We start from the raw sequence: 13,178 nt of genomic DNA on the forward strand, positions 1-13,178 counted from the left end.
GAGAGAGAGAGAACCCGACGCCCTCACTGGGAAAACGGTGACATCTGAGACCTGAGAGAGAGAGAGAGAGAGAGAGAGAGAGAGAGAGAGAGAGAGAGAGAGAGAGAGAGAGAGAGAGAGAGAGAGAGAGAGAGAGATAAGCTTCAAGTTATCACCTCCCCGTCCCTTACATATTTTCCGCTTGGGAGGTTTGGATCCAAAATCTTTCTGCCAAGGTGTGTGTGTGTGTGTGTGTGTGTGTGTGTGTGGGAAGGAGGGGGAGCGTATGTGTAGGTAGGTGGGTGGGTAGGATCAGAAAATGTAAAGTAGGAGAGGACTTTTTGACGAGAAATAGTGGAAAAAACAAGGCATCGGGAGTATAAATTGAAAGAAAAAGAAAAGAAAAAAGATAAAAAAGGCAAATAAATAAGATAAAAAAAGATAAAAAAATAAGATAAAAAAAAGCGCAAAAAAATAATATGGGAATGAGTTAAGAGAGAGAGAGAGAGAGAGAGAGAGAGAGAGAGAGAGAGAGAGAGAGAGAGAGAGAGAGAGAGAGAGAGAGAAAGAGAAAGGTGGGAGTGGGGGCCTGTTGGCTTATGACCTAACCTACATGATCAAAGCCTCTGGTATTTCCTCTTAATCCATTATAATGAGACGCGCATTAAATTACAAACAACAAACACCATTAGTAGTAGTAGTAGTAGTAGTGCTAATAATAATAATAATAATAATAAGAAGAAGAAGAAGAAGAGGAAGAAGATCATACAGGGTAATACATAACTGGTTTAGCTAAATAAAGTGAGAGAAAGAAAAGAAACTCATGAAAATATAACGAAAAGTATTGATCAGCACCCACCCACCCACCCACGTACCACCAATCCAGATACCTACACACACCCACACCCGCACACAAACACACACGCACACAAACGGATACTATGCACGGGAATCCAATACGCCAAGTTAACTATTTATCAAGGCGGCAGGAGGGCGAGGTGTGGCCAGTCTAGCCTTGTTAAGCCAGCGCAACACTGCTGCCACACTGTCACTGCTTTCTCACGCTGCTTTCCTCCCAGACCTTTGAACTTTAACACTCAACCTCTCCTTCCATCTTCCTTCATGCATTTTTGTTCTCTGTCTTCTCTGATGTATAAATTTGTGTCTTATTTCTTTCCCCCTCTGTATATTTTTATCATGTCTATTTACTTACCTACACTACTTTCCTCTCGTACCTCTGAACTTTCAAACTCGTGTATCCTTCCTTCTTCCTCCATGGATCTTACTTTTTACTTTCTCTGATGCATCTATTTGCTTTATACTTTCATCATGTCTCTGTATATTTACGCACATACATCGTACCTCTGAATTTTCTAACACATATATTGTTCATTCTCTCCTCTTTTATTTTTTATTTTTTATCTGTGATCTTTGATGCATCCACTTGTCTTATTTTTTCTCTTGTATATAATTTCATCGAGGGTGTTTGTATATTGGTGATTCTCAGAGGGTCTGCTGTCTGTCACTCATAATGTTACCTAACCTTTGGACTTTTACCTTCAAATTATTCTCCTTCTTTCTTAATGTACTTTCTTGTCTCGTACCTTTTTTTTTCTTTGCAAAGTCGCGTCATACTTTTATATACATACGTGTGAGTTTATCTTAGAAACCACAAAATTACCATTCATTATATTACCAAACTTGAGAATTTCCACCCTCAAATTATCCTTCTTTCTTGATTCTTTCTCCCATCTCTCCTTTGTCTTGTCCTTCCTCCTCTGCATAATTCTATAACCCACATGTCACTTCACCCAAGAAATTTTACAGCATCGAGGTGAGAGACAAGGTTGCATCCTTTCCTTTTTGCTTTTTTGGATTATTATGTTGAAGAACTGCCTGTGGGAGTGAAGAAAAGTGATTCAGGAGTGTGGTAACCGTGAATTAAATCAAAACGGACCAAGAAAAGAAGAAAAACGGAATAGGGAGAAGAAAAGAAAAACGAAATAAGAAAACAAGAAAAGAAGAGAAACAAAATTAAAAGAAAAACAAAAAAAAAAGAAAGAAGAGAAATGTATAAAAGTGGACAATGCTGTACTGATTGTGTACTCTTGTACTTTGATATGCTGCTTCTTAGTGAACACCACTCCACAAACACGCTACGTAAATACACTTTGAACTTCCCTAGCAGCTTATCCCTGTCCTCTCTAGACACACACCCTTGCCCTACCCTTTTTCTCCTGCATGCTGATATGTTTCTCCTTAGTGAACGCCAGTATGAAAGCACACTTCTGAAACACTTCTGATAGCACCTCGACTATTTTGAAAAGGCTCTAAGTTGAAGTGACATGGGTTTTTAAGTGCTTTTTTTTACGATTCTAGAGACAAATGAACAAGATTTATACATTATTAACAGGAGAAACACTCTTGAGAACCCGATTAATAATATTTGTTGCCTTTGAAGATAGTCGTGGTGAGGGAACACAGCGTTTCTGAATTCGAGTGCTAACTTCCTTGGTAGCTCGACCTTGTCCTTTCTAGACGCACACCCTGAGCTTACTCTTTCTCTCCTGTATAGTACCATTGTCTACATGCGTGTGGCTTTTCCTCGAGGAACCTCTCGTGATAATGATTCCTTGTTCTTTCACCATCCTTGTTAGAAACTCCTCGCTGCCAACACACACACACACACACACACACACACACACACACACACACACACACACACACACACACACACACACACACGTCTAGGGACCCAATTAGAGGATTTCTGGGCCAAGGTGAAGATCAGAAAAATATAATCGTGAGAGCTCGCTGAGGATCGCTCTTGTCAACACCAGAGAGAGAGAGAGAGAGAGAGAGAGAGAGAGAGAGAGAGAGAGAGAGAGAGAGAGAGAGAGAGAGAGAGAGAGAGAGAGAGAGCTCATCTGTCACCACATCCTAAAAGTTCCCCTCTCTCTCTCTCTCTCTCTCTCTCTCTCTCTCTCTCTCTCTCTCTCTCTCTCTCTCTCTCTCTCTCTCCATCTCTGTCAGAAAAGGAAAAACAAAGGATGGAAGCAAAAGTGACAACCTGTGACTAAAAATATAGTGTGTATGTGTGTGTGTGTGTGTGTCAACCTATACATGCGTCAGTCTCTCTACCGTCACTGAGAATTCTAAAAACAGACACAAGAATTCCACGGAAAGGGTTATGCTCGTAAATTTGTACATACACATATATATTCTGTCCATCTGTCTACCCATTCATCCATGTCTTAGGTAGCGAGGGGAGGAGGAGGCAGGAGAGGTTACTATGGCAACAAGGAGACGAGAGAGAGAGAGAGAGAGAGAGAGAGAGAGAGAGAGAGAGAGAGAGAGAGAGAGAGAGAGAGAGAGAGAGAGAGAGAGAGAGAGAAGGGGGGGACAAGGAAGGGAAAAGAAGGAAGGAAATTTTGTTTTTCATTCTCTCTCTCTCTCTCTCTCTCTCTCTCTCTCTCTCTCTCTCTCTCTCTCTCTCTCTCTCTCTGTCTCATAATTTATATTCCAGACGGGTACTGTGGCCGCCTCTCCCATTCTGAAGCAAGGGAGGGAATGAGGGAGAAAGGGAGAGTTGGAGAAGGAAAAATTTCTCTCCTCTCCTCTCCTCTTCTCTCCCTTTCCTGCCTCTCCCTCTCAGCTTCCCTCCCATCCCGAGAGAAATAGAAAGGGAAAAAGGGACAAAGAGCAATAACAGAAGCAGGAAACAGAATATTGTGAAAGGGAATGAAAAGATACGTATGCATAAGAGAGAGAGAGAGAGAGAGAGAGAGAGAGAGAGAGAGAGAGAGAGAGAGAGAGAGAGAGAGAGAGAGAGAGAGAGAGAGAGAGAGAGAGAGAGAGAGAGAGAGAGAGAGAGAGAGAGAGAGAGAAGGAAGAATAGAGAGGAAGCTATAAGAAAAATTACACAATACAGGTAGAGAGAGAGAGAGAGAGAGAGAGAGAGAGAGAGAGAGAGAGAGAGAGAGAGAGAGAGAGAGAGAGAGAAGGAAGAATAGAGAGGAAACTATAAGAAAAATTACACAATACAGGTAGGTAGGTAGAGAGAGAGAGAGAGAGAGAGAGAGAGAGAGAGAGAGAGAGAGAGAGAGAGAGAGAGAGAGAGAGAGAGAGAGAGAGAGAGAGAGAGAGAGAGAGAGAGATAATCAACTTTCCTCCTTTTTTTTCTCTCTCTCTCTCCTATTTTACCTCCTCTTTCATTAGGTTTCCTCCCAAGATCACAACACTATTGATTTTCTGTACCTGAAGGAGAGAGAGAGAGAGAGAGAGAGAGAGAGAGAGAGAGAGAGAGAGAGAGAGAGAGAGAGAGAGAGAGAGAGAGAGAGAGAGAGTTATAGGAAAAGAAACTAGGAAAACTTACACAACACAATACAGAGAGAGAGAGAGAGAGAGAGAGAGAGAGAGAGAGAGAGAGAGAGAGAGAGAGAGAGAGAGAGCTATGTATAAGAAAGTTTATAATACACAATACACTTTCAGCTGGAAAAGGGAGCAAGACTGAAAGGAAGAAAGGCGAGCGAAAGGACAAGAAATAATACAATAATACGAAGGAGGAGGAGAAGGAGGAGAAGGAGGAAGAAAAGGGGGGGAGAAATCGCCAGGTGAGGTCAGGTCGTGCCCACACAAAACACAGCACACCTGCCCCCCAGCGAACCAATCACGACACTTCTTACCTGTGATGCTCGCCAGCTTATTGGACGCTGATGCCCGCTGCTCTCTCTCTCTCTCTCTCTCTCTCTCTCTCTCTCTCTCTCTCTCTCTCTCTCTCTCTCTCTCTCTCTCTCTCTCTCCCTGACATACACAATCAATCCACTCTTAAGAAATATGGGAACGGGAATTGAGCTAATGCGGTACCCGATAATTCTGGTAGTAGTAGTAGTAGTTGGAGGTGATGGAAGAGGAGGGAAGAAAAGTTGTAGCAGTGGTAACAGTAGTAGTAGTAGTAGTAGTAGTAGTAATAGTAGCAGTAGTAGTAGTAGTAGTAGTATAAATGTAGTCGTAATTGATATTGATATTGTCCTAAGGGGGGTGGTCATCTTGACAGTAGTAGTAGTAATAGTAGTGGTAGTAGTAACAACTAATTTCATCCCTATCAAATGCTTTAAAATAGTTGAGAGAGAGAGAGAGAGAGAGAGAGAGAGAGAGAGAGAGAGAGAGAGAGAGAGAGAGAGAGAGAGAGAGAGAGAGAGAGAATGTAACTCGTTCTATTACTTTTTTTTTTAGCCTGGAGACACAAAAACACGCGTGGCTGACCCTTGAGTCTGGTGAGGGATACTGTCAAGGCCGCGAGGCGAGGGTGGCTGATTGTTATTGTTATTATTATTATTATTATTACTATTACTATTATTATTACTGTTGTTATTGTTATTGTTGTTGTTGTTCTACTACTACTACTACTACTACTACTACTACGATTGCGACTGATTTTACTATTTTACTGTTTCTCTTTTCTCCGTGTATTTCTTCTCCCTCCCCCTCCTCCTCCTATTTCTACTACTACTATTTCCATCATCATCAGTTAGATATAAGAAAGAAGACAAAGTTTATAATAATAACACACACACACACACACACACACACACACACACACACACACACGAGGGCACATAAGTCTGCATTTTGTCTCGCTGATGGTTTGTTTAAGTTGAGGTTAGTCATAACGACTGTGTAAACACTGTGTTAGGGGGAAGAGAGAGAGAGAGAGAGAGAGAGAGAGAGAGAGAGAGAGAGAGAGAGAGAGAGAGAGAGAGAGAGAGAGAGAGAGAGAGACTGGATCCTTTCTTTTTCCTTCTCTATCTCTCTCTTATATAAGTTCTAATACCTTTCTCCCACATCCAATATCCTTTTCATATAAGTTCAAATACTCTTATAAATCTGGGAACACTGATACCCACACACAATTCTGCCACACTCTAACATATAACAGAAAGCACTTAACACTGAATATCTTCCTTCTTCAGGCATACTGAGATTGATGCCCCTTACTTGACCAAAAAAAAAAAATTGGAACTATTAAAATTTCTTGAGTGAGCTGTGTAATGTCAGATTTGGTATGCTAATTCTTTTTTTTTCTGTAATCTACTTGTACTGTTTCGTTTGGCGTGGGTGAAGTACTTGCTTATCACTATGAAGTCAAGAATAAGTGTACTTAGCTACGATTCTTTGTCGGTGTTGAGGTGTTTATATAGTGGTTTGTGAAGGGTAGTGATGGGTAGGCGTTTGTGTTTCAGAGAGAGAGAGAGAGAGAGAGAGAGAGAGAGAGAGAGAGAGAGAGAGAGAGAGAGAGAGAGAGAGAGAGATTATAGCAGGTAGAAAAAGGATCCAATATCTTCACGTTTCAATCTGTATATCTGGTAAATTATCAAGGAACGTATTTCTCATTATTCTCCCTCTCTCTGAATGTTTTGTACCATGAGAGAAAGAAACAGACTCTGGAGAAATTTCAAGTCAATCCATAATTCACAACCAACATCGACTTTCTGGGAGCATTCATTCCTTGTTTTCCAGTATCATTTTCCTATACGGCATTTCAGTACACATGTCCTTACTAGCCAGCATCACTACTCACCCGTATGACTAAGGAGGAGACTAGATAGATCCCGCTAGTACCGCAGATCACGAATCAGAGGCTCAGCACATGTCCCCACGGCACTTGTCGCGAGAGTGAGGCGGCCATTCACTGAGTCCACGAGAGAGCGACAGTAACCCTCACAACGCGACACACCAGATACTACTGCCTTGCGCACTACTCACTCAGCAGACCGCCAAGCCGGGCGACTCTAGGCTCCACTCCACACGCCCCCTCCCTTCCATACACCCGCGTCCTCCCATGAACCCCAACAACACGCGGCTCCCGCCACCAAAACACAAGTGTGTGCCAGACGTACGAATGTGTAATTGAAGGGGAAGAGTCGGGGCTCAGAGTCGGGGCTCGTATTCTCTCTCGACTGCTTTTAACAGTGTAGTGGAAGTTAATAAAGGTTTTTACAAGAGTGTTCTCGTGATTCTGGTGCTGGTTTAACAAAGACTCACATGAGAAAATGACTAAACTTATTATCGACTACTTTTAACCTGTAGTGGAAATTAATATGGGTTTTCAAGGGTGTTTTTTTTTTTTATATGTTTCTGGAGAAAGTTTAATAAGGATTTTACATCAATAGGAAGGAAAACACACATGAGAATTCGTCGAATCATCTCGCTTGGCTTGTGGAAATTGTTCTAATGAGATGTCATGAAAGTTAATGTGGATTTTCAAGAGTGTTTTTTTTATTCTGGTGATAGTTTAACAAAGATCGTACACCAATAAGAAGAAAAAACATATGAGAACACATCGAATCATCTCGCTTGGTTTATGTAAATAGTCCTGATGAAATGACAAAACGTTTTTAAGAATCCAGGTTTCAGGTTTCTAGTCCTGACTCGCTCCTCTCGTGTCCTGTTGTCGTTTAGCAGTCTGGCGCTGTCACGTGGTCATTAAGAAGTGTGGCAGGGCAGAGGTGTGGGGTGAATAATTAATTGTGGTGCTAAGGAATTGTCGTGGTAATAGTGAAGTAATTTCTGGTCACACCTCAGGAGCAGTGTGTGTGTGTGTGTGTGTGTGTGTGTGTGTGTGTGATCAGAACATGTTTGCCGTGTACTCGTAAGTTCCTTGTGATCATTTTCGTATTATTATGTGCAGCTTTATAAATTTCTTATGTTCGTAATCAATGTATCTGAAGAATCCTTTTGTATTGTAAGGCTGTATGTGATAAGCTACTACTACTACTACTACTACTACTACTACTACTACTACTACTACTACTACAACTACAACTACTACAGCAACAACAACAACAACTACTACTACTACTACTACTACTACTTACCTACTACTACTACTACTACTACTGCTACTACTACTACTTCTAATTACTACTACTACTACTACTACTACTACTACTACTACTACTACATACTACTACTACTACTACTACTACTACCAAGACCACCACTACTATTGCTGTTTACTACTACTGTTGCTATGTGTGTGTGTGTGTGTGTGTGAGTGTGTGTGGTGTGTGTGTCAAATCGGGCACAATGGTGAGGACTGTCCCATATTGATCGGTGGCACCAAGTTAAGTGAGAGAGTGCCTTTGGAGTGCGTGACCTACAGTATGCATGACTCTCTCTCTCTCTCTCTCTCTCTCTCTCTCTCTCTCTCTCTCTCTCTCTCTCTCTCTCTCTCTCTCTCTCTCTCTCTCCTCTCTCTCTCTCTCTCCAAATAACAGCACTAACCGTAAGCAAAGTACCGTAATAATGTCTTGCGTGCCTAGTCACATTACAGGCTTGAACGAGAGTTTAAGAAAGACGAATCTGAACTAACCACGGGCGATGATAGATAGATAGATAGATAAATAGATAGATAGATTGATAGACAGATAGACTCAGAATAGCATTGGAATTCGAAGTATTAGGATGAAAACTAGTGGGAAGTACGAAGACTTACTGGAGACAGTGTGTGTGTGTGTGTGTGTGTGTGTGTGTGTGTGTGTGTGTGTGTGTGTGTGTGGAGAAAGACAAGGGAAGGCTCAAGGAAAACTGGGAGACACTTATAAATTTATCTAACCTCGTAAGGATAAGAAAGGACGAAATGATGATAGAAAGATTGACAGAAATATGGATAGACTGATTGATAGATATAGATAGATAGACAGATACTAAGAAAGAAAGAAAGAAATGTAGATAGGTAGAAAGAAAAAAAATATATATACAGACAGAGACATACAGACAAACAGCCAACATTCTTGCCCACCCAATCGAGCAAACACTGGCGGGATGTTCATCACATTAAAGAGAGAGACATCACAGTATACACCCTGATGCAATGCTGTCCATGTCCTCAAGTCTCACGCCACACCGCTCTCTTATTCACCTCTTCCCGGGACAGGCCACGCCCACCTCGCTCTGTGTGGATTCAATGCGGGTTCATGGGCATGTCTGTAGTGGCCTTGAGTGGATTTGGTAATGGTGAGAGTAATAGTGAGTAGTAGTAGTAGTAGTAGTAGTGGTAGTAGTAGTAGTAGTAGTAATAGTATTATTATTATTATTATTATTATTATTATTATTAATAGTAGTAGTAGTAGTAGTAGTAGTAGTAGTAGTAATGAAAAATATCTATGTAAAAAAGATGGACAGATGTAAATCCCAAATGAGTAACTTTTCCTGGCGAAGTAAAGAAGGAAAGCTTCATAGGAGAACTGTAGCAGCTTTGTCTCAGCACGAGTGGAATTGCCCTTGACGACGCGGCCTTGGGAAAAAAACACGTTTTAGCGACTGCACAGAAGGCGGCGAGTTATTGCGTGGCGTAAATTGGTTCCGGACGAGGGACACCATGGCAGCCGTGGAGACTCAACACATTATGCAACTGTGGCGCCGCCCCGAGGCTTTCCGGGACTCGCTCAAGTCTTTTCATAAGTTTGCCTTTAGTGAAGCTTTTGTCTCATCCACTCGGAGAAAGGAAATTATAGTAATCCTGTTACGTCTGGATGCACAAGTTATCTTGCTAAGAAAATTAACTGAGAGATAATAGTAGGTGTAAATCGAAGATAATTCAATGGAAAAATAGGTACTTAATATATTGCAGTACTAACTAACTCTTGTTTGGGGGATAACGGCATTTTAGCGTTTTTTTTTCTCTCTCTCTTTTTAATCCATTTCTTTTTTGTCCTTGGTTGATCTACCTGTTAAAAAAAATATATATACTATTAAAATCAATATATTTATTTTTTCTTTTTTTTTTTGCGATGAAGCGCAGGACATTAAATGTCCTGTTAGCAGCGGAAGAAGAAGCGAGTGACGAAATAAATCAATAAATAGCATCAAATAAAATCAATAAAATCAACATTAAAATCAGTAAGGGATTTTTTTACGATGAGGTCATATTGCTATTCACAGTGAAACTCTCTCGGCAGCAAAGGCACATGGGTTTAACACTGCACGGTACATTCCTTTACTAGAGAAAATAACGACGCGGTATTGAACATTTAAGTCGTGGAATTGAAATAGGATTATGTCGCTGAAGGGGAGGATCATATAACCATAAAAAACCAACTTGTGCTTCGGTCCCCCACCAAAGTCCAGGGCTGAGTGTGCATAATAGTTCAGATCACGCTATATTTCCACGGCGTCCGGCAACTGTCTGTCTCTTTCAATGGAACCCACTTCATTATATTTTCTTTCGTCCAGCTGAGAGAGAGACAGAGACAGCAACACACCTCAAAACACACAAAACTCTCGCTGTTGTATTACACTAACCCTTCCCCTGCCCTCCCCATGGATGATACCAGTGCAAACCCTGAAAATACATAAGAATTAAATTCTATATATCAGTCACAATAGCATTCGGCATACTTGAATGTGTGGATGTTGGTTGGCAACGCGCTCTCCACTGACACAGTATCTTGATCCACACAGCCAGGCAAGATTTCCCCAGCCGGTTTGGACGGTTGAGGGCGAGATGTTCGTTACAATAACGCCTTCTGGGACAAGATTACTCTAGGAAAAACCTTAAGACGAAGTAAATGAAGAAAATATACAGATACACGGATGTTTGGATCACTTCGCCTGTCTAAGTTATGAGGCAATATATTAATAATAAATACGTTTTAATAAAGTTAAGCTAATAAAATAGGCTGGTAGATGACTGTAATGGATTCAGTAATGATGTTAGTAAAGATCTGATGGGGACTTTTAAGAGATCAGATAAATTTATGGCTATGGATGATGGTTAATGTAGTAAGAGGTGTGTATTGTTTCATAAAGAGATTATCACGTGTAGACCTGAAGGCATCTTGCACTCCTTCCCTCATGATGAAATGTCCTTATGCACGTAAAAACCCCAACCAGAAGTTACATCACGTGTTGAAATAAAAAGAAAAGTCACTGTATTTGAACCAGATGCAGAGGGAAACATTACAATGACCACTGAAATCACTGAAATACTGAAAGCTATGGCATCTCTTCAGATTGAGCTTTGTGTATGTGGCAGAGACGGCGCTATCCAGGCAGCCAGGCACACCGTTAAGGCAAACATTGTATACTGGACACCTTCAAGGATCCACGGCCAGGCAGGTGTGAGCTGTGAGCACAAGGAACGCGTGGTGAGTGGAAGGTCATCAGGTCTGACCAGTTTCCCTGCACAGCTTCCCTTGTTCTCGTGTTCCCGCGGCCCGAACACTGAAACGTGGTATGATTTTGTGTATCACAGAGAGAGAGAGAGAGAGAGAGAGAGAGAGAGAGAGAGAGAGAGAGAGAGAGAGGGGGGGGGAGCAGGCAGACAGACAGATTCAGTATACAAGTACGTAATTTCCTTAGCTGCAGTGAAGACATTTAAGCCATCATAACTTTAGACTCCAAACTTGTACTCGAGTGTCTAGCTCGCCGAATTTGGTACGCAAAAGTGGCGCAACAGCATTGTGTCGGAAACATAATGGGATAAAAACGCACTGTCGCATTCAGCCTCGCAACAACGCCCTCTCTCCTTCCGTTGCTAGTACAGGGCACGCCGCTTGGGGCGAACAGCGCAGGGAGACGAAACACCCAATAGGAATAAAGAATGAAAAAAAAAAAAAAAGATAAAAGCACACACACTTAAAAATATGAGCGAAATAGAACACATTTACACACACAAGAGACCGAAAACTATGAATTTCGTGTAAATGCAAAAGAAAGAAAGAAAGAAAAAAAAAACGCACAGTTAAAAATATGGGTGAAATACAACACATCCACAGACACAAGAGAATAAAAATGCTGGAATGGAAACTCCTTGGAAACTATAAATCTCCAATGTCACGTCTGAATGCAAAATTTGAGCGCGAGCAGTCACATGATGGTGCGGTATTGGAAAACTTCCCCCACTTGCCTTTTCCACACCACATGGTAAAGCGGATTTGTCGCACGTGCGGGGAATGTCCGATGCTCGCAACAGGGGTAGGGGGCAGCAGATATCGGATAAATCTCCTCCCTTCTTCCCACGATATATACACAATCACTAATGTACGAGTTTCTGGAATAAGGCGAGTTTCAACGCTTTTTTTTTTTTTCATTACGAATGTTTTCAAAGGCAACACACATGATTAGACAAGTTTTCAAAGGTGTTTTTTGTTAAACTGTCCATAGAATAATTTTCAAATGCTATACAGATGCTAAGTTGGGTTTCCATAAATGTTTTCTTGTTAAACTATCGTTATAATCGCAGGAACATTCTTGAAAACATCTAATAACTTCAAAAAGCCGATATGAACCCGATATGAAGCTTCCAAATCTTTCCGTATACAATCCCAAGCACTAAGATGACCTACACTTCAAGGCTCTTCAGGAAACTAGTTAATAATTATCTGGATCTTAGACAGTATCTTTCCTTTTCTAGAACTCTTTGCTGATTTCCCCTTAAAGATGTCCCTCTGCTATTAGTACGACAATGACTCAGGATGGTACGACGGAATAGGAAGCCAAGTTTAGCAAGCGGTAGTTGTTTTGTGAGCTTGTCAGTACTGATACGTGCTGCCGATGAAACAGTGTACGTGTGTCTTGAAAGGTCAGACATTGCTTCATCCTTGTGTGAGTGTTAGAGAGAGAGAGAGAGAGAGAGAGAGAGAGAGAGAGAGAGAGAGAGAGAGAGAGAGAGAGAGTACAAGAACAAACTGAATGATAATACGATGACAGACAGACAAACAGGCAAACAAACAAACAAGTAAACTGTACAAAGAACACCAAAGTAGCGCATTAGTCTGCAGTTCCACGCTACCCTCCCCAACCTTCCTTCCTCCTCACCCAGACCCAGAGGGGAGGGATGCTGGAGCGGGACAGGACAGGACGGGGCGGGGTAGGGAGTGACGTGAGCAGGATTTGAAAGGTGACGGAGGAAGAAGCAAACAAAGCAAGCAGCAATAGGAGGAGATTGGATCCAGTTCTGATTGTATTTCCCTGACATTTAGGACAGTATTCTCAACTGTTCCGATGCCTTATCTCGACTGCTACTTTTAACCTGCATTAGTGGAAGGAAGTCGTTGGGATTTTCAGTGGTGTCTGGTTAAAGTTAGTGGGGTTTTCAAGGATGCTACTACTTTAACAGACTCTAATGGAAGAATGTTTCTGGTGTTTTCATAGACGTTTAGTGCAAGTTGGTAGGTTTTCAATGGTGATTTTCG

The 13,178-nt window shown here is 41.6% G+C and overlaps 2 protein-coding genes across 2 annotated transcripts in view; one reads left to right on the top strand and one right to left on the bottom strand.

Moving 5' to 3' along the window:
• Positions 1-6,823, bottom strand: part of LOC135107835 (protein tincar-like) — a 56,055-nt gene extending 49,232 nt beyond the window's left edge. Inside the window, exon 1 of the mRNA XM_064018124.1 lies at positions 6,560-6,823. The gene's annotated coding sequence lies outside the window, so the exon portion shown is untranslated. The remainder of the gene's footprint in view (positions 1-6,559) is intronic.
• LOC135107845 (acyl-coenzyme A diphosphatase NUDT19-like) overlaps positions 1-13,178 on the top strand; it is a 49,355-nt gene that overhangs the window by 18,950 nt on the left and 17,227 nt on the right. The gene's annotated exons all lie outside the window — the stretch shown is intronic.

This window comes from Scylla paramamosain, chromosome 2 (genome assembly GCF_035594125.1).
Source record: "Scylla paramamosain isolate STU-SP2022 chromosome 2, ASM3559412v1, whole genome shotgun sequence".
In the NCBI taxonomy this organism is placed as follows: Eukaryota; Metazoa; Arthropoda; class Malacostraca; order Decapoda; family Portunidae; genus Scylla; species Scylla paramamosain.